We start from the raw sequence: 19,799 nt of genomic DNA on the forward strand, positions 1-19,799 counted from the left end.
TCTTTATAGTCCAACTCTCACATCCATACATGACTACTGGAAAAACAATAGCCTTGAGTAGATGGAATTTTTTTGGCAAAGTAAAACGTCTCTGCTTTTTAATATGCTGTCTAGGTTGGTCATAACTTTTCTTCCAAGGAGTAAACATCTTTTGATTTCATGGCTGCAGTCACCATCTGCAATGATTTTGAACCCCCCAAAGTAAAATCTTCCACTGTTTCCCCATCTATTTGCCAAGAACTGATGGGACCAAATGCCGTGATCTTAGCCTTCTGAATGTTGAGCTTTAAGCCAACTTTTTCACTCTCCTCTTTCATCAAGAGGCTCTTTAGTTCTTCTTTGCTTTCTGCCATAAGGGTGGTGTCATCTGCATATCTTAGGTTATTGATATTTCTCCCAGCAATCTTGATTCCAGGTTGTGCTTCCTCCAGCCCAGCGTTTCGCATGATGTACTCTGCATAGAAGTTAAATAAGCAGGGTGACAATATATAGCCTTGACATACTCCTTTCCTGATTTGGAACCAGTCCATTGTTCCATGTCCAGTTCTAACTGTTGCTTCCTGACCTGCAAACAGGTTTCTCAAGAGACAGGTCAGGTGGTCTGGTATTCCCATCTCTTGAAGAATTTTCCACACAGTCAAAGGCTTTGGCATAGTCAATAAAGCAGAAATAGATGTTTTTCTGGAACTCTCTTGCTTTTTCTATGATCCAATGGATGTTGGCAATTTGATCTGGTTCCTCTGCCTTTTCTAAAGCCAGCTTAAACATCTGGAAGTTCACGGTTCATATATTGCTGAAGCCTGGCATGGAGGATTTTTAGCATTACTTTGCTACTGTGTGAGATGAATGCAATTGTGAAGTAGTTTGAACATTCTTTGGCATTGCCTTTCTTTGGGATTGGAATGAAAACTGACCTTTTCCTGTCCTGTGGCCACTGCTGAGTTTTCCAAATTTTCTGGTATTTTGAGTGCAGCACTTTCACAGCATCTTTTAGGATTTGAAATAGCTCAATTGGAATTCCATCACCTCCACTAGCTTTGTTCATAATGATGCTTTCTAAGGCCCACTTGACTTCACATTCCAAGATGTCTGGCTCTAGGTCAGTGATCTCACCATCGTGATTATCCGGGTCATGAAGATCTTTTTGTGCAGTTCTTCTGTGTATTCTCGCCACCTCTTCTTAATATCTTCTGCTTCTGTTAGGTCCATACCATTTCTGTCCTTTATTGAGCCCATCTTTGCATGAAATATTCCCTTGGTAGCTCTAATTTTCTTGAAGAGATCTCTAGTCTTTGCCATTCTATTGTTTTCCTCTTTTTCTTTGCACTGATCACTTAGGAAGGCTTTCTTATCTCTCCTTGCTATTCTTTGGAACTCTGCATTCAAATGGGTGTATCTTTCCTTTTCTCTTTTGCTTTTTGCTTCTCTTCTTTTCACAGCTATTTGTAAAGCCTCCCCAGACAGCCATTTTGCTTTTTTTTTTTTTTGCTTTTCTTTTTCTTGGGGATGGTCTTGATCCCTGTCTCCTGTACAATGTCACAAACCTCCATCCATAGTTCATCAGTCAGTCTGTCAGTTAGATCCAACTCCTTGAATCTATTTCTCACTTCCACTGTATAGTTGAAAGGGATTTGATTTAGGTCATACCTCAATGGTCTAGTGGTTTTCCCTACCTTCTAGAGGCAATTGGTATCACAGCTAAACTGTAGAGAAAGTACATTGATAGAGCTGATATTAATAATTCCAGTGTGATGTTTAATTTTATGTGTCAACTTGACTACCCATGGAGTGCTCAGATATTTGGCCAAACATTCTAGGTGTTTCTGTGAGATTTCTAGGTGTTTAGGGATGATATTGTCAAAGTAAAGAGATTGTCCTCTCTAGTGTGGGTGGGCCTCATCCTATCAGTTGAAAGCCTGAATAGAACAAAATCTCTGATCCTTTTCTGTATAAAAGAAAATTCCTTCTGCTTGAAATAAGACTTTGGCTTTTTTTTCTTCTTTTTCTTCTTCTTTTTTTTTGCCTTTGCACTCAGACTGAGACATCAGCTGATCCTGGGTCTTGTGGCTGCCAGCCTTTAGACTGAAAACAAACTATCACTCATTGACTCATCCTGCAGATCTGGGGGCTTCTCAGTATCCATAAGTACGTGAGCTAATTCCTTATCATAAAGCTCTATCTATTTCTCTATCCATCAAGTCTATTGGTCATGTTAGTCTTTGGAACCAATCAATACAACAAGAAATAGAGGTATTTGCATATCTTTTATGCAATACTAAGGTATACTTAGGGAGTGCCACCAGAAGATCTACAACCCAGAATGAGGACTTCTATAGGATAGGACTTGAAGAAAGGGGTTTAAATGTGGAGACTAGATTTGTATGCCATTATAATTGTACTTTCTCTTGTGAATGCATTGCTTTATAAAAATAGAGAAAATATATTTTGAATTTTATTCCTGAAATTTTTAAAATATTGTTTTCAACATTTTAATGAAAACATCACATAGACAGTCAGTCACAAGATGTCAAAGAGTATACTGCCTGTATTATCTTCTAGGAGTTTGTGGTTTCATGTATTACATGTAAGTCTTTAATCAGTTTTGTGTTTTTGTAAAGGTATAAAAAGTAGTATATTTTCATCTTTTTTGTGTAAGTTGTCCAGGTTTCCCAACACCATTTGTTGAAGAAGTGTATATTCTTTCCTCTTTTCTTATAGGTTAGTTGACCATATAAATATGAGTTTATTTCCAGGCTCTCTATTCTGTTGTATTGACCTATGTGTCTTTTATTGTGTTGGTACCATACTCTTTGGGTTACTATAGCTTTGTAGCATAGTTTAATATGATGTCTATCTCCAGCTTTTTTCTTCTTTCTTAAGATTGCTTTGCTATCCATGGCCTTTTGTGGTTCCATACAAATTTTAAGAGTATTTGTTCTAGTTCTGTGAAAAATGCCATGGGTATTTTGATATGGATGCCATTGAATCTTGGGGATGGTTTGATGATTGCTTTGGATGGTATAGGCATTTTAACCCTTGTGCACTGTTGGTGGGAATGTAAATGGTGCAGTCACAATGGAAAACAGTGTGAAGGTTTCTTAAAAAATTAAAAATTGAAGTACTGTACAACCCAGCCATTCCACTTCCAGGCATTTATCCAAAGGAATAGAAAACACTAATTAGAAAAGATATTCACCCTGCTGTTTATTGTAGCATTATTTACAATAGCCAAGATAAGGAGCATTATTTACAATAGCCAAGATAAGGAGCATTATTTACAATAGCCAAGATAAGGAAGAAATCTGTGTCCATTGCTGCGTAAATGGATAAAGAAAATGTGGTCTACAGGTCAGTATGTATATTGAATATATATACTTCGAGAGAGTTGAACCTGAAGAAATACAAACTTCAGGGTGTTTTTGCTATATCACTAGTGCTACACATCACATTTAGCATAGTAGTATGGTTCATGTATGCCCAGAGTCTTCAGTTGTGTCCAACTCTTTGCAACCCCATGAACTGTAGCCTGCCAGGCTCCTCTGTCCATGGGATTCTCCAGGCAAGAATACTGGAGTGGGTTGCCATGCTCTCCTCCAAGAGATTGTTCCAACCCAGGGATCCAGCCCGTGACTCCTGCTTCTCCTTCATTGCAGGTAGATTCTTTATTCACTGAGCCACCTGGGAAGCCCCCAGTAATATGGCAGATTTGAATAAAAAAGTCAGTATGAAACTGTTAGAAAAATATGGGTTAGCAATATACCAGCAAGCATTAGAATAGGATGCAAGAGTGGAAACTGAAATGCTATAAAAATGTGCAGTGAGCTGTTGATATGTTTATTTCTGATGTGGTACCTTCTGTATTCAAGTCCAGAATAATTGTTGTCCTAGAGGTCATGGAAAAACTAGGAAAGCTAGCTCTCTTGTGAATCTGGAAATCCTTAAATAATGGATTCCTAGTACTACCTGAGCAAGCCATAATATCTACTGGAGACATGAGTCTGCAGGTAATCTGGGGAGTTCTTAGCCATTTTAGGTACCCAGGAAGCACATAAATGATTTCCATAAGAAGAAACATCCTCAGGAAAATCCCAGTGTCATGCACACCTTAGGAACTTGAATTTATAAGGAATATATGTGATCAGATCCTCTAATGAGCCTGATCAAGAAACCTACTCTGAAAGAGTTAATTGTTCAAAGTTACCTATTTCTTCTTAAGTGAGTTTTTATAACTTGTGTCTTTCAAGAGATTTAGTCTTGTATCTATTACAGAAGTTGGATTATGTCTTTAAATCTTCCAAAAAAGAAGATTGGCTTTGGATTCAAACAGATGTATTTTTAAATCATGGTTCCCTCACTTATTCATTATGTAATCTTGGAATAGTTAGTTTACCTTTCTGTGCTTCACTTTCCTCCTTTCTAATAAGAGATAATAACACTGACCTTAAAAAATTGTTTTGAGGGGATTTTCCTGGTGGTCCAGTGGATAAGACTCAGAGCTCCCAATGCAGGGGGCCTGGGTTCAATCCCTGGTCAGGGAACAAGATCCCACATGCTGCAACGAAGACTGAGCATGCTACAACGAAGACCCGACACAGCCAAATAAATAAAGATTTTTTTTAAATGTTTTGAGAATTGAGTTAATGCATGTAAAAACTCTTAGCATAGCGCCTGGGGCACAGTAAGTGCTCAAAAATAATTAACTGTTGTCAACTGCTTATATTCATCTCAATACTGTAGATTGAAAATGTTTTGATCTGGGACACCAAGATTTAAATTTTCTTGAACATATGCCATTTATGTATGTATGTTTACAAATAATGTGTATATATATAATAAATTTACACTATGTATATTATAAACATAGACAAAATATGTCAAAAGAATGATAAAAATAAATAGAAACTTCCCAATATTTTCTTCCTGCACTCTAATGTATTATCTGTATGCTCTCTAGAGTTGTGCACCTCACTTTGAAGACCACTGGAGCCAATCTTATGTCTCAGTTCAAGTCAATTAAATTGAACAAGTATTGTAAAAAAAAAAAAAAAGAGTTAATTGTTAATTCTTCCTAATTAAATGGGCAGTTCTGTAATTAGGTGTTTTTTTTTTTTTTTTTAACACATTGCTTCTCCTATTAAGCCACATTATATCCAAGGGCTATAAAGCAATGACTCTGTGGGGCTGGGGAAGTTTTGACAGTTGCTGTCACTGTGAAGAGATATCTGTTAGGAACATTTCACCTTAGATCCCAAGATTTAGGGTCGAAAGCTTGCCAAGCTTCATGTGAATGGGATTTATTATGATCTTGTCTTATACCCTTGATTCTGCCTGTCCTGTGCTAGCATTGCTTCATCTTATAGCTCTTACATAGATGTCTAGTTTTCTTGCATCCAACCACCATTCTATTAGCCGTGATCTCAGGGAGTCAGGTATTAGAAGTTGTGTTTAAATCATTTTTGAGGATGTTACTGAATTCCCTGTAGCAAAAAGCCATGAGATTTGGGGTGGAAAGATCATTATAAATATAAATAATAATATCTGACTTTTACTATAAAAGTGTAGCATTGAGTAGCCTTCCTGAACACGGTCAACAATTATGTATGCCGTATGTTACTGTTCATGGTATTAATTCCTCACATCAATCACTTTACTCTCAGATTTCTCCTTACAATGTTTTCCACTCCTGTAGTTAAATTTGTGTGCCTTTTCTTATTTTATGGGACAAGGTGAAATTGAATATGGAAAAGAAGGCTGTTTGCGTAGGCAAGCATGGTAACATTGATTTTCCTTCATGGTGATATATCTGTTAGTGCTTACATGATCTAATCAAAATTCAAACTGAATGCAAGATCTTTTGAGAATTCAAGAACTATTGTAAAGAAAAATACTGCTTGGAAAATATCACTATTTCAGTTCCCTATTGTGTTCATAAGTTGGAAATATATTTAATAAATAGAGTAAATAAGTGTGAAAAATTGCCAGGTGAATCCTATTTGAACAGCCATGATGTTTTTCTTTGGTACTAGAATGGTTCTCTAGCATCTCACATGCTAGTAAAGTAATGCTCAAAATTCTCCAAGCCAGGCTTCAGCAATACATGAACCGTGAACTTACAGATGTTCAAGCTGGTTTTAGAAAAGGCAGAGGAACCAGAAATCAAATTGCCAACATCCGCTGGATCATGGAAAAAGCAAGAGAGCTCCAGAAAAGCATCTATTTCTGCTTTATTGACTATGCCAAAGCCTTTGACTGTGTGGATCACAATAAACTGTGGAAAATTCTGAAAGAAATGGGAATACCACCACCTGACCTGCCTCTTGAGAAATTTGTATGCAGGTCAGGAAGCAACAGTTAGAACTGGACATAGAACAACAGACTGGTTCCAAATAGGACAAGAAGTACGTCAAGGCTGTATACTGTCACCCTGTTTATTTAACTTCTATGCAGAGTACATCGTGAGAAACGCTGGACTGGAAGAAACACAAGCTCAAATCAAGATTGCCGGGAGAAATATCAATAACCTCAGATATGCAGATGACACCACCCTTATGGCAGAAAGTGAAGAGGAACTAAAAAGCCTCTTGATGAAAGTGAAAGAGGAGAATGAAAAAGTTGGCTTAAAGCTCAACATTCAGAAAACGAAGATCATGGCATCTGGTCCCATCACTTCATGGGAAATAGATGGGGAAACAGTGGAAACAGTGCCAGACTTTATTTTGGGGGGCTCCAAAATCACTGCAGATGGTGACTGCAGCCATGAAATTAAAAGACACTTACTCCTTGGAAGGAAAGTTATGACTAACCTAGATAGCATATTCAAAAGCAGAGACATTACTTTGCCAACAAAGGTTCGTCTAGTCAAGCCTCTGGTTTTTCCAGTGGTCATGTATGGATGTGAGAGTTGGACTGTGAAGAAGGCTGAGCACGGAAGAATTGATGCTTTTGAACTGTGGTGTTGGAGAAGATTCTTGAGAGTCCCTTGGACTGCAAGGAGATCCAACCAGTCCATTCTGAAGGAGATCAGCCCTGGGATTTCTTTGGAAGGAATGATGCTAAAGCTGAAACTCCAGTACTTTGGCCACCTCATGTGAAGAGTTGACTCATTGGAAAAGACCCTGATGCTGGGAGGGATTGGGGGCAGGAGGAGAAGGGGACAACAGAGGATGAGATGGCTGGATGGCATCACTGACTCGATGGACGTGAGTCTGGGTGAACTCCAGGAGTTGGTGATGGACAGGGAGGCCTGGCGTGCTGTGATTCATGGGGTTGCAAAGAGTTGGACACGACTGAGTGACTGAACTGAACTGAACTGAGAATGGTTCTCTAGCACTCCCTTTCCAGCCCCTCTCATTTCCAAATTATCCATGGCATCTCATCTAGAGATATGACACCTTTGACTCTTATCCCCAATGTAGGAGCCCAACTTCTTTGATACACTTGGCATTTTTCTCATCAATCTTTCTCTTCCTCCATCTCTTAACTCTTTTTTCTTTTTTATCCGCCCATCATGTGCTCAGTCATGTCCAACTCTTTCTGACCTCATGGACAGTAACTCGCCAGTTTCCTCTGTCCATGGGATTTCCCAGACAAGAATACTGGAGTGGGTTGCCATACCCTCCTTCAGGGGATCTTCCTGACACAGAGATTGAACCCACGGCTCCTACATTGCAGGTGGATTCTTTACTGCCTGAATCATCAGGGAAGCCCCAATCTTGTTTCTTTAACGGTGCAAATATCCAGGGGGTATAGCTCAGGGATAGAGAATTTGACTGCATAATGCAGGTGTCCAGGCATGAGACCAGAAATATCTAAATGACATAATCAACCAACTCCTATTAATCAAGCAACTACTAGACAACTATTAGTGTCTATCCCTAAAGCACTGATTCCCATGCTTGAGTCTTGGGTCTATGCGTGCATGATAAGTCACCTAAGTTGTGTCCTACTCTTTGTGACCCTATGAACTGTAGCCCTCCAGGCTCTTCTCCAAGGGATTCTCCAGGCGAGAATACTGGAGTGGGTTGCCATTTCCTCCTTTAGGGGATCCTCTGGACCCAGAGATCAATCCCATGTCTCTTTACATCTCCTGCATTGGCAGGCAGGTTCTTTAGTACTTGCCACCTTGGAAGATGGGCCAAGGGTCAAGGAAGCCCCTTGGGTCTATCAGTTCAGTTCAGTTCAGTTCAGTCGCTCAGTCGTGTCCAACTCTTTGCGACCCCATGAATCACAGCACGCCAGGCCTCCCTGTCCATCACCAACTCCCAGAGTTTACCCAAACTCATGTCCTTAGAGTCGGTGATGCCATCCAGCCATCTCATCCTATCGTCCCCTTCTCCTCCTGCCCCCAATCCCTCCCAGCATCAGAGTCTTTTTCCAATGAGTCAACTCTTCACATGAGGTGGCCAAAATATTGGAGTTTCAGCTTCAGCATCAGTCCTTCCAATGAACACCCAGGACTGATCTCCTTTAGGATGGACTGGTTGTATCTCCTTGCAGTCCAAGGGACTCTCAAGAGTCTTCTCCAACACCACAGTTCAAAAGCATCAATTCTTTGGTGCTCAGCTTTCTTCACAGTCCAACTCTCACATCCATACATGACCACTGGAAAAACCATAGCCTTGACTAGACGGACCTTTGTTGGCAAAGTAATGTCTCTGCTTTTCAATATGCTATCAAGGTTGGTCATAACTTTCCTTCCAAGGAGTAAGTGTCTTTTAATTTCATGGTTGCAATCACCATCTGCCGTGATTTTGGAGCCCCCCAAAATAAAGTCTGACACTGTTTCCACTGTTTCCCCATCTATTTCCCATGAAGTGATGGGACCAGATGCCATGATCTTCGTTTTCTGAATGTTGAGCTTTAAGCCAACTTTTTCACTCTCCACTTTCACTTTCATCAAGAGCCTTTTTAGTTCCTCTTCCCTTTCTGCCATAAGGGTGGTGTCATCTGCATATCTGAGGTTATTGATATTTCTCCCGGCAATCTTGATTCCAGCTTGTGCTTCTAACTAAGCCTAAAAATCACATTGTGCACAGAATAGCTATTTATATCTCAAAATGTTTATTTGAAGCAGCACAGTTTCCTATAATAAGATTTTATGGATAACCAAAGCATAATTTATTTTTGGCTGGAGATAAATATATTAATTCCGGTGGCAACCCAAATGATCTCATAGGAATCACAAGTCCCAATTGTATGAATCTGGGGCATATCTTACTGTGTATTTCGTTGATTAGGCTGTGTATAATACAATAAAAATGGGAAAATGCATAAATCCTTACTTATTATAAATTTGCTTAAATGTTATGGAGACTATTCCAAGGCCATCGAAGACTGAAAAGCAGTGTTCTAGAGAGCTTTTATTTGTCTTAGCTTCCCAGATGCAAGGATAGTGCCTTTGAACATGGGCTATTCTGTGGGCACTGGCTTCCTCCCTGATTCTGTCCTCAAATGCTCATGGGCAGATGGTTTTCCAAACAGTATTTCTCAGAAAATCACAATTTCATATTAAAAATGTAGATGGATCTAAGAAAATGGCATAATGATGATGTGATTTATTATTTTGAAGAAAATTCATGCTTTCATAGAAGCCTAATTCAGATGAAGCATAATTGTGGTTCATTAGACACTGAGGAAGCTATTGCCACAGAGTAACGGATGGGCTACTCTGCTCCCATGTTATTTTTAGAACATGAACAGAGATAGAAAAATATAAAAGAATAACTCTGTTCAGGGAACTTTTGCACTTTTGTATAGTTTACACTTTTACTAAGACATTTCTGCTATGCTTCCTTTTCATTAATAAAGAGGGATGGCAAATGAATATAAAAGAAACATTTTGGAAAACTGAATTTCTTGTACAATGTAAAATACTGTGATAAGAATGCCAAAGCTGAAGCTTCTTATGTGCCTGTTTCTTTTCATTAGTGTTCTTTGAAGCTGTGGCCATCTTTCTAAATTTTAGTCTAAGCTTAAAATGAGGAAATATTGCTTAAAAAGAAAGTAATAATGGAAACAAAAGGCCTGCCTCAATATATAACAACTATAACTCCTAAGCACATGATCACCATCTATACATCAGCTAACTTGAAATTTCAAAGTGTCCTCTGTCTTCTGTGTGAAAATAAAATTATTGGTTGTCTTATGTTCTTGTTTATAAGCTTTTTATTTTGGGATAGTTCTATATTTACAGAGAATTACAAAAGTAGAACAGAGAGTTCCAATATACCCTTCACCTAGCTTCCTCTAATGTCAATATTTTGCATAACTATGGTACATTTGTCAAAACTAAGAGAGTAACATTGTTATATTACTATAACTAAACTCCAGAGTTTATTTGGCTGTCCCAGCTTTTCCACTAATGACCTTTTTCTTTCCCAGGATCCATTCAAGGATACCACATTGTTCTTACTCATTATGTTTCCTCAGCCTTCTTTAGTCTGAAACAGTTTGTTTTTCATAATCTTGAACCTCTAATGGAATTTATTATGTGCTATATTTAGTTGGCTTATGAGCTTTTTATTTACCAAATATTCAAAACAGACTTTTTTCTTTGTTTTTGATTTTCAAACCTTTCTTTCTCTCTATAGATCCAAATTCCTTTGTATTTATTTAGATCAATATAGTTTATTTGTTTTATTGTATTTTTGGGGTATGTTCATTATTTCATTCTCAGCCATGTGTGTCCTCCCCCCACCCCCATAATGTTTAATAATTTGCACCCTATAAAATAGTTGGAGGCTGTCTTCTGTTTATAGTTGCGGACCAAAATAATTTCTCTTCAGAGAGAAAAGCAGCTGTATCCTGAAAAAAAAAAAAGGGACAATTATTAAAGTCTACCCCAGAAAATAGTGAACAATAGTGAATATTGTAAAGAGCTGTCAAAAAGAATTTGAGTGTGGCGATAAATTTCAATTCCAATGAAAAGTTGATGTAAATCAGTTTGAAATTGTCCAGAGATCTGTTCAGATATTGCCTGACTCCACTTCGTATAGCATAAAGGGCACATGTGGTGATATTTATACACAGAGTGATGGTATTTTCATAAATGCTCTCAGTAGGCTCCTCTGTATTTTGTCTTGTATTTGGCATATTGTAAGCCAGTTATTTCAGACCACATGTGACATGCAAGATGGGGAAACAGCCTGTGGTTCTCTTTCTTTCATAAAGTTGGCTTTATTGAACCTTTTAAGATATCTAAGGTTTTAAGACCATAGTCATTACTATTTCTCAAACTACAGTTTTTTTGTTTTTTTAAAGAAACTACACCAAAAAAACTATGTGAATTTTTTCATGAAGTTTAACAGCAAGGAATTAGTTTCTTTATGCCACCCCAGCCTATTGCAGATGGGCAATGTTATTATTAGCATTAAACCAGTCATTGATTTGGAAACACTACATTGATAATAATATGACATTTTCCCCAGACAAAGGCACCATTGATTTCCTTAATGAGACCAAGAACATATACAGTCCTGGGTCAGAACCAATCAATAGGACATGTTTTGTTCATATGTGGTCCAAAGCAAGAGTCAGTTGAACTTGGCAATACTTTAGCAATAATTGAGTAATAAGAGTGTAATGCCAGCCAGTATTTTATAAGATGTAAAATATTTTATCTTAATAATTATTCTGTGATGAGTAAATCTAAACTTTTTACAAAAACAAATTGATACAAACAAACCAAGGAAATCATGTCTTCAAATACATTGTATTTCAGGACCCCTTTGTTTTCAATTCAATGAACACACATGTCCAACGACTTTGATTTCCTCCTTGAAGCAATTTCCTTTTAGGAGGTATATTCCCTCTCCCTTGTGCCATTCAGTTCAGTTCAGTTCAGTCTGTCAATCGTATCTGACTTTTTGTGACCAAATGGACTACAGCAAGCCAGTCTTCCCTGTCCATCACCAACTCCTGGAGTTTGCTCAAACTCATGTCCATTGAGTCAGTGATGCCATCCAACCATCTCATCCTCTGTCATCCCCTTCTCCTCCTGCCTTCAATCTTTCCCAGCATTAGGATCTTTTCCAATGTCAGTTATTTGCATGAAGTGGCCAAAGTATTGGAGTTTCAGGTTCAGCATCAGTCCTTCCAATGAATATTCAGGACTGATTTCCTTTAGTATTGACTGGTTGGATCTCCTTGCAGTCCAAGGGACTTGCAAGAGTCTTCTCCAACACCACAGTTCAGAAGCATCAACTCTTCACCATTCAGCTTTCTTTATAGTCCAACTCTCATATCCACACATGACTACTAGAAAAACTGTAGCCTTGGCTACATGGACCTGTGTTGGCAATGTAACATCTCTGCCTTTTAATATGCTGTCTAGATTGGTCATAACTTTCCTGGCAAGGAGTAAGCGTCTTTTAATTTCATGGCTGCAGTCACCATCAGTAGTGATTTTGGAGCCCCCCAAAATAAAGTCTGCCACTGTTTCCACTCTTTCCCCATCTATTGCCATGAAGTGATGAGACCAGATGCCATGATCTTAGCTTTCTGAATGTTGAGCTTTAAGCCAACTTTTTCACTCTCCTCTTTCACTTTCATCAAGAGGCTCTTTAGTTCTTTACTTTCTTCCATAAGGGTGGTGTCATCTGCATGTCTGAGGTTATTGATATTTCTCCCTGCAATCTTGATTCCAGATTGTGCTTCATTCAGCCCAGTGTTTCTCATGATATACTCTGCATATAAGTTAAATAAGCAGGGTGACAATATATAGCCTTGATGTACTCCTTTTCCTATTTGGAACCAGTTTGTTGTTCCATGTCCAGCTCTAACTGTTGCTTCCTGACCTGCATACAGATTTCTCAAGAGGCAGGTCAGGTGGTCTGATATTCCCATCTCTTGAAGAATTTTCCACTATTTATTATGATCCACACATTCAAAGGCTTTGGCATAGTCAATAAAGCAGAAAAAGATATTTTTCTGGAACTCTCTTGCTTTTTTGATATCCAGCGGGTGTTGGAGATTTGATCTCTGGTTCCTCTGTATTTTCTAAAGCCAGCTTGAACATTTGGAAATTAATGGTTCACATATTGTTGAAGCCTAACTTGGAGAATTTTGAGCATTGCTTTATTAGCATGTGAGATGAGTGCAATTATGCAGTAGTTTGAACACTCTTTGGCATTGCCTTTCTTAAGGATTGGAATGCAAGCTGACCTTTTCCAGTCCTGTGGCCAGTGCTGAGTTTTCCAGATTTGCTGGCATATTGAGTATAGCACTTTCACAGCATCATCTTTTAGGATTTGAAATAGCTCAACTGGAATTCCATCACCTCCTCTAGCTTTGTTCGTAGTGATGCTTCCTAAGGCCCACTTGACTTCACATTCCAGGATGTCTGGCTCTAGGTAAGTAATCACACCATCATGATTATCTGGGTCATAAAGATCTTTTTTTGTACAGTTCTTCTGTGTATTCTGGGCTTCCCCGGTGGCTCAGAGGTTAAAGCATCTGCCTGCAATCCAGGAGACCTGGGTTCGATCCCTGGGTCGGGAAGATCCCCTGGAGAAGGAAATGGCAACCCACTCCAGTATTCTCGCCTGGAGAATCCCATGGAGGGAGGAGCCTGGTGGGCTCCACAGGGTCGCAAAGAGTCGAACTCGACTTCACTTTCACTTTCTTTTCTGTGTATTCTTGCCACCTCTTCTTAATATCTTCTGCTTCTGTTACATTCATACCATTTCTGTCCTTTATTGAGCCATCTTTGCACAAAATGTTTCCTTGGTATCTCTAATTTTCTTGAAGAGATCTCTGGTCTTTCCCATTCTGTTGTTTTTCTCTATTTCTTTGCACTGATCACTGAGGAAGGCCTTCTTATCTTCTTGCTATTCTTTGGAACTCTGCATTCAAATGGGTCTATCTTTCCTTTTCTCCTTTACTTTTCACTTCTTTTCTTTTCACAGTTGTTTGTAAGGCTTCCTCAGAGGACCATTTTGCCTTTGCGTTTTTTTTTCTCAGTGATGGTCTCGATCCATGTCTCCTGTACAATGTCACGAATCTCCATACATAGTTCATCAGGTGCTCTATCAAATCTAATCCCTTAATCCATTTCTCACTTCAACTGTATAATCATAAGGGATTTGATTTAGGTCATAACTGAATGGTCTGGTGGTTTTCCCTACTTTCTTCAATTTAAGTCTCTATTTGGCAATAAGGAGTTCATGATCTGAGCCACAGTCAGCTCCCAGTCTTGTTTTTGCTGACTGTATAGAGCTTCTCCATCTTTGGCTGCAAAGAATATAATCAGTCTGATTTCAGTGTTGACCATCTGGCAATGTCCATGTGTAGAGTCTTCTCTTATGTTGTTGAAAGAAGGTGTTTGCTATGATGAGTGCATTCTCTTGGCAGAACTCTACTAGTCTTTGCCTGGTTCATTCTGTACTCCAAGGCCAGATTTGAAAGTTACTCCAGGTGTTTACTGACTTCCTACTTTTGCATTCCAGTCCCCTATAATGAAAAGGACAATTTTTTTGGATGTTAGTTCTATAAGGTCTTGTAGGTCTTCATAGAACCTTTCAACTTCAACTTCTTTAGCATTACTGGTCAGGGCATAGACTTGGATTACTATGATATTGAATGGTTTACCTTGGAAATGAAGAGATCATTCTGTCGTTTTTGAGACTGCATCTAAGTACTGCATTTCAGACTCTCTTGTTGACTATGATGGCTACTTCATTTTTTCTAAGGGATTCTTGCCCAAAGTAGTAGATATAATGTTCATCTGAGTTAAATTCACTCATTCCAGTCATTTTAGTAGCTGATTCCTAAAATGTCAACGTTCATGCTTGCCATCTCCTGTTTGACCACTTCCAGCTTGCCTTCATTCATGGACCTAATATTCCAGGTTCCTAAGCAGTATTGCTCTTTACAGCATCAGATCTTGCTTCCATCACCAGTCACATCCACAACTGGGTGTTGTTTTTGCTTTGGCTCTCTCTCTTCATTCTTTCTGGAGTTATTTCTCCACTGATCTTCAGTAGCATATTGGGTACCTACTGACCTGGGGAGTTCATCTTTCAGTGTCCTATCTTTTTGCCTTTTCATACTGTTCATGGGTTTCTCAAGGCAAGAATACTGAAGTAGTTTGCCATTCCCTTCTCCAGTGGACCACATTCTGTCAGAACTCTCCACCATGACCCATCTTCTTGGGTGGCCCTACACAGCATGGCTCATAGTTTTATTGAGTTAGACAAGGCTGTGGTCCATGTGATTAGATTGGTTAGTTTTCTGTGATTGTGGTTTTCACCCTCTGTACTCTCTGATGGAGAAGGAGAAGAGACTTATGGAAGCTTCCTGATGGGAGAGACTGACTGAGGGGCAAACTGAAAGTCTGTACTTGAACATAAAAGCCCTATTATTGTCATATTTTTGGTTATCATCTAGAAGCTCACAAGGAAAGACTAAGATAGAAGTCATGTATGAGAATTGAGTCTTTGGGGGATATAGATGAGAGGAAATTAGGAATTGAGAAAAGGTAGGAACTGATTTTTCACATTTGCAGACTGTGTGCTAGTTTAGGACCTGTACCTGTATCTGTACACATCAAGATAAAACTAAAAGTTCAAGAATTTTATCAGAAATGACTGTGTGAGAGAAAGTAGAACAGGGAGCTTCAAAAGCCTGATGTAGCCATTAGATTAGATGCAATGCTGATCCTGGAGACAAAAGGAGAAAAGGTTGGGAAGAAGTGCCTTAAATTGCCATGCATCCTAATAAAGGTTTTACAAGGCTGTTTGAGAATCACCGTCAGTGTCAATAATATGAAACCTCATATTTCTTATAAGTGGAAGTCTGCCTCACTATACTATGCCTACCATGCTCAGTAAGAGCCTGTGGGAGAGCATGGCCTTGTGCCAGTGTGGCAGTGGATTTTAGAGCACAGCAACTAAGATTCTTAGTTAATTACTGTCTCTGTAGTTGGAGGACTAAGAAGTAGATCCTAGTGACCACCTCAGTGTGTTTCATCAAAGTGACCTGATGCTCACTCTCAAACCATAAAACTGACTCTGACTTAAATTAGTTTTAGACTCTGGGAATGGAATCGATTCTCTAAGGAGGAGTGAAATAATCTACCATGGGAAGGGGAGAATGAACAAGGAGGTTAGGAACAAGTTTGAGTTTGGCAGCTACTATGAACAAAGCTAGTGGAGGTGATAGAATTCCAGTTGAGCTATTCCAAATCCTGAAAGAGGATGCTGTGAAAGTGCTGCACTCAATATGCCAGCAAATTTGGAAAACTCAGCAGTGGCCACAGGACTGGAAAAGGTCAGTTTTCATTCCAATCCCAAAGAAAGACAATGCTAAAGAGTGCTCAAACTACCACACAATTGCAGTCATCTCACACACTAGTAAAGTAATGCTCAAAATTCTCCAAGCCAGGCTTCAGCAATATGTGAACCGTGAACTTCCAGATGTTCAAGCTGGTTTTAGAAAAGGCAGAGGAACCAGAGATCAAATTGCCAACATCCACTGGATCATGGAAAAAGCAAGAGAGTTCCAGAAAAACATCTATTTCTTCTTTATTGACTATGCCAAAGCCTTTGACTGTGTGGATCACAATAAACTGTGGAAAATTCTGAAAGAGATGGGAATACCAGACCACCTGATCTGCCTCTTGAGAAAATTGTATGCAGGTCAGGAAGTAACAGTTAGAACTGGACATAGAACAACAGACTGGTTCCAAATAGGAAAAGGAGTACGTCAGGGCTGTATATTGTCACCCTGCTTATTTAACTTCTATGCAGAGTACATCATGAGAAACGCTGGACTGGAAGAAGCACAAGCTGGAATCAAGATTGCCGGGAGAAATATCAATAACCTCAGATATGCAGATGACACCACCCTTATGGCAGAAAGTGAAGAGGAACTCAAAAGCCTCTTGATGAAAGTGAAAGAGGAGAGAGAAAAAGTTGCCTTAAAGCTCAACATTCAGAAAACGAAGATCATGGCATCTGGTCCCACCACTTCATGGGAAATAGATGGGGAAACAGTGGAAACAGTGTCAGACTTTATTTTTCTGGGCTCCAAAATCACTACAGATGGTGACTGCAGCCATGAAATTAAAAGACGCTTACTCCTTGGAAGAAAAGTTATGACCAACCTAGATAGCATATTCAAAAGCAGAGACATTACTTTGCCAACAAAGGTTCGTCTAGTCAAGGCTATGGTTTTTCCTGTGGCCATGTATGGATGTGAGAGTTGGACTGTGAAGAAGGCTGAGCACGGAAGAATTGATGCTTTTGAACTGTGGTGTTGGAGAAGACTCTTGAGAGTCCCTTGGACTGCAAGGAGATCCAACCAGTCCATTCTGAAGGAGATCAGCCCTGGGATTTCTTTGGAAGGAATGATGCTAAAGCTGAAACTCCAGTACTTTGGCCATCTCATGCAAAGAGTTGACTCATTGGAAAAGACCCTGATGCTGGGAGGGATTGGGGGCAGGAGGAGAAGGGGATGACAGAGGATGAGATGGCTGGATGGCATCACTGACTCGATGGACGTGAGTCTGGATGAACTCTGGGAGTTGGTGATGGACAGGGAGGCCTGGCGTGCTACAGTTCATGGGGTCACAAAGAGTCAGACATGACTGAGCGACTGATCTGATCTAGGATTGTCAAGAGTTTCTTAGTTTTAGTTTTTCTGTGTATACAGGCAGTTCCTATGTTAAGTGATTTTGCAGCTCATTGCCCAGTGTTATTTAAGAAGATTAAAAGACCCAGAGGGATGGTATGGGGAGGGAGGAGGGAGGGGGATTCAGGATGGGGAACACGTGTACACCCGTGGCGGATGCATGTTGATGTATGGCAAAACCAATACAATTTTGTAAAGTGAAAAAAAAAAGTTCCCTTCCTGTTCCTGTTTCTTTTTAAAAAACGTTCACTTCAATTACCAAGGTGTTCTGTAAAATATTTTGTATGCGTACACTTTTTTTATGTACCCCCATAAAATGTACATTTCAAGCTTACATTTTCCTATAAAAGCAGACTCAGACTTTCACAATATACAGTGAGGGGAGAACACTATTCTTTATAGTGGACTCATCACAAAGGTTTCATGATCAATGTATGACTTAGTTGTATCAGTCAATTCTCACAAATCATTTAGATGGCTATTATAACAAAATATTTATGCAAGTTACTTAAATATTAATAAATAAATCCACAATATCATAAGAGAAGGTCTAATAAATTGTACTTTAAAGGTTATCACCTTTTCTTGCTCCATCTCCTTTTATCATCTTAGGGGAAGAATAACAGGAAAAAGCAGTTTCTTAAACACAAGGAATAGCCAAACTGGCACAGTAATACCTGAAATTGCCTTGAGTAATACCGAAAGCAAATGAACTTCTACTGATTTTTATTTATTGACTCCAATACTGTAATGTGAAAATCCTTAAACTGTATATGGACTGAAGCCTTGTAAGAACTTGAGGTTAGGAAAATATGTCATTCTTGTGTTAATGTTCCCACTGACACTCATATTGCTCAATTAATTTTTTTACCTAATGAATTTTCCTATTTAAAACTTTCTGGTCCTTTTCAATTGGTGTAGCTTATTCTCTCTCTCTCTCTCTCTCTCTCTCTCTCTCTCTCTGTGTTTAAGCTAAAATAAGTCAGATTCAATTAGCCAGTAATGAAGTTTTAAAAGTTACCAGCCTAGTTTTCAAAATGCTTAGGATCAGGTTTTATTGATGGTGTAGCTGTTGCTGAGGGAGCAAGAAAGAAGAGTTGCTGGCAAAAGTTGTGAAAACCAGGGTCGGTAAGTGTTAGTTGACCCCTTACTGAAGGTTATTCCCTAAGCTGCCATCTAAGGTATAGGCCACCTGTTTATGCTCTTCTCTTTTCCCAAGTCAGAGTTATAAGGAATAAGAATGATAAGAGAGAGCACCAGAGCAGAAAATAATAAATGATTATTAGTGAGTAAAGATCTAGCCTGCCACCCTCACCTACTTTTATCCTCCCATCGAGGTGTACCAGAGATAGTATTCTGTTTCTTTGTTTTTGTTTCCAGTATATTTGGAGGATGAAGGATAAAAAAAAAATAGCATATTGATGATTTACATGTTTCATGGTCGTTGAGAGTTCTATCAATCACAAAGTTGGTGCTTTCTGACTTAGAATTCACTAGATGTAGAGCTTTCAGCTTCTACTTATCTTCAGAGAGCTTAGCAACCACCCACATTCTTTATAACTTTGCCTTTATTAAAGACAACATCTGTGGTAGCACAAACCTTTCCTGTGTTGGTCTTCCTTCCCAACTGAAAATAAAATAAGGTTTTAGGGTCTATTCCATGCCAAATAATTAGTGTTCCTTTCACTTAAGTGAAGGATGTCCATTCCTAAGGCCTTGTAAAACGAACAACACTCAGTTCACTAGAGTATGCTCAATTCACTGAAATTCCCCAGAGGGTATTGCAGTTATAAATACAGTGAATCACAGCTGTCAGCATACATATACCTTATGAACTGGTTGCTCTTCTCAGTGAGGAGTAGAATCTATTTCTATACACTTAAGTTCAGGCTGGCTTTGTAACTTGCTGTGATTAATTAACTTGCTTTGAGTGTGGCGCAAGTGACTGTGCAAGTTCTTGAGCTTCTTGTAGCTTGTATTCTTTCTTGTTAGAATCATCCTTTAAAGAAATGAGACCAGCCTCTCGAGAATGAGAAGTCAAATGAAGGAGAATTAAAGCTTCCCACGAGATAGACAGCACTATCTGCCTCACATGAATGAGGCTGCCTTGGGCTCTCCAGCCCCAGTTGAGCCATCAGATGACTGCAGCTATATGAGAGATCCAAATGAGA

This window comes from Bos indicus x Bos taurus, chromosome 6 (genome assembly GCF_003369695.1).
Source record: "Bos indicus x Bos taurus breed Angus x Brahman F1 hybrid chromosome 6, Bos_hybrid_MaternalHap_v2.0, whole genome shotgun sequence".
Taxonomy (NCBI): Eukaryota; Metazoa; Chordata; class Mammalia; order Artiodactyla; family Bovidae; genus Bos; species Bos indicus x Bos taurus.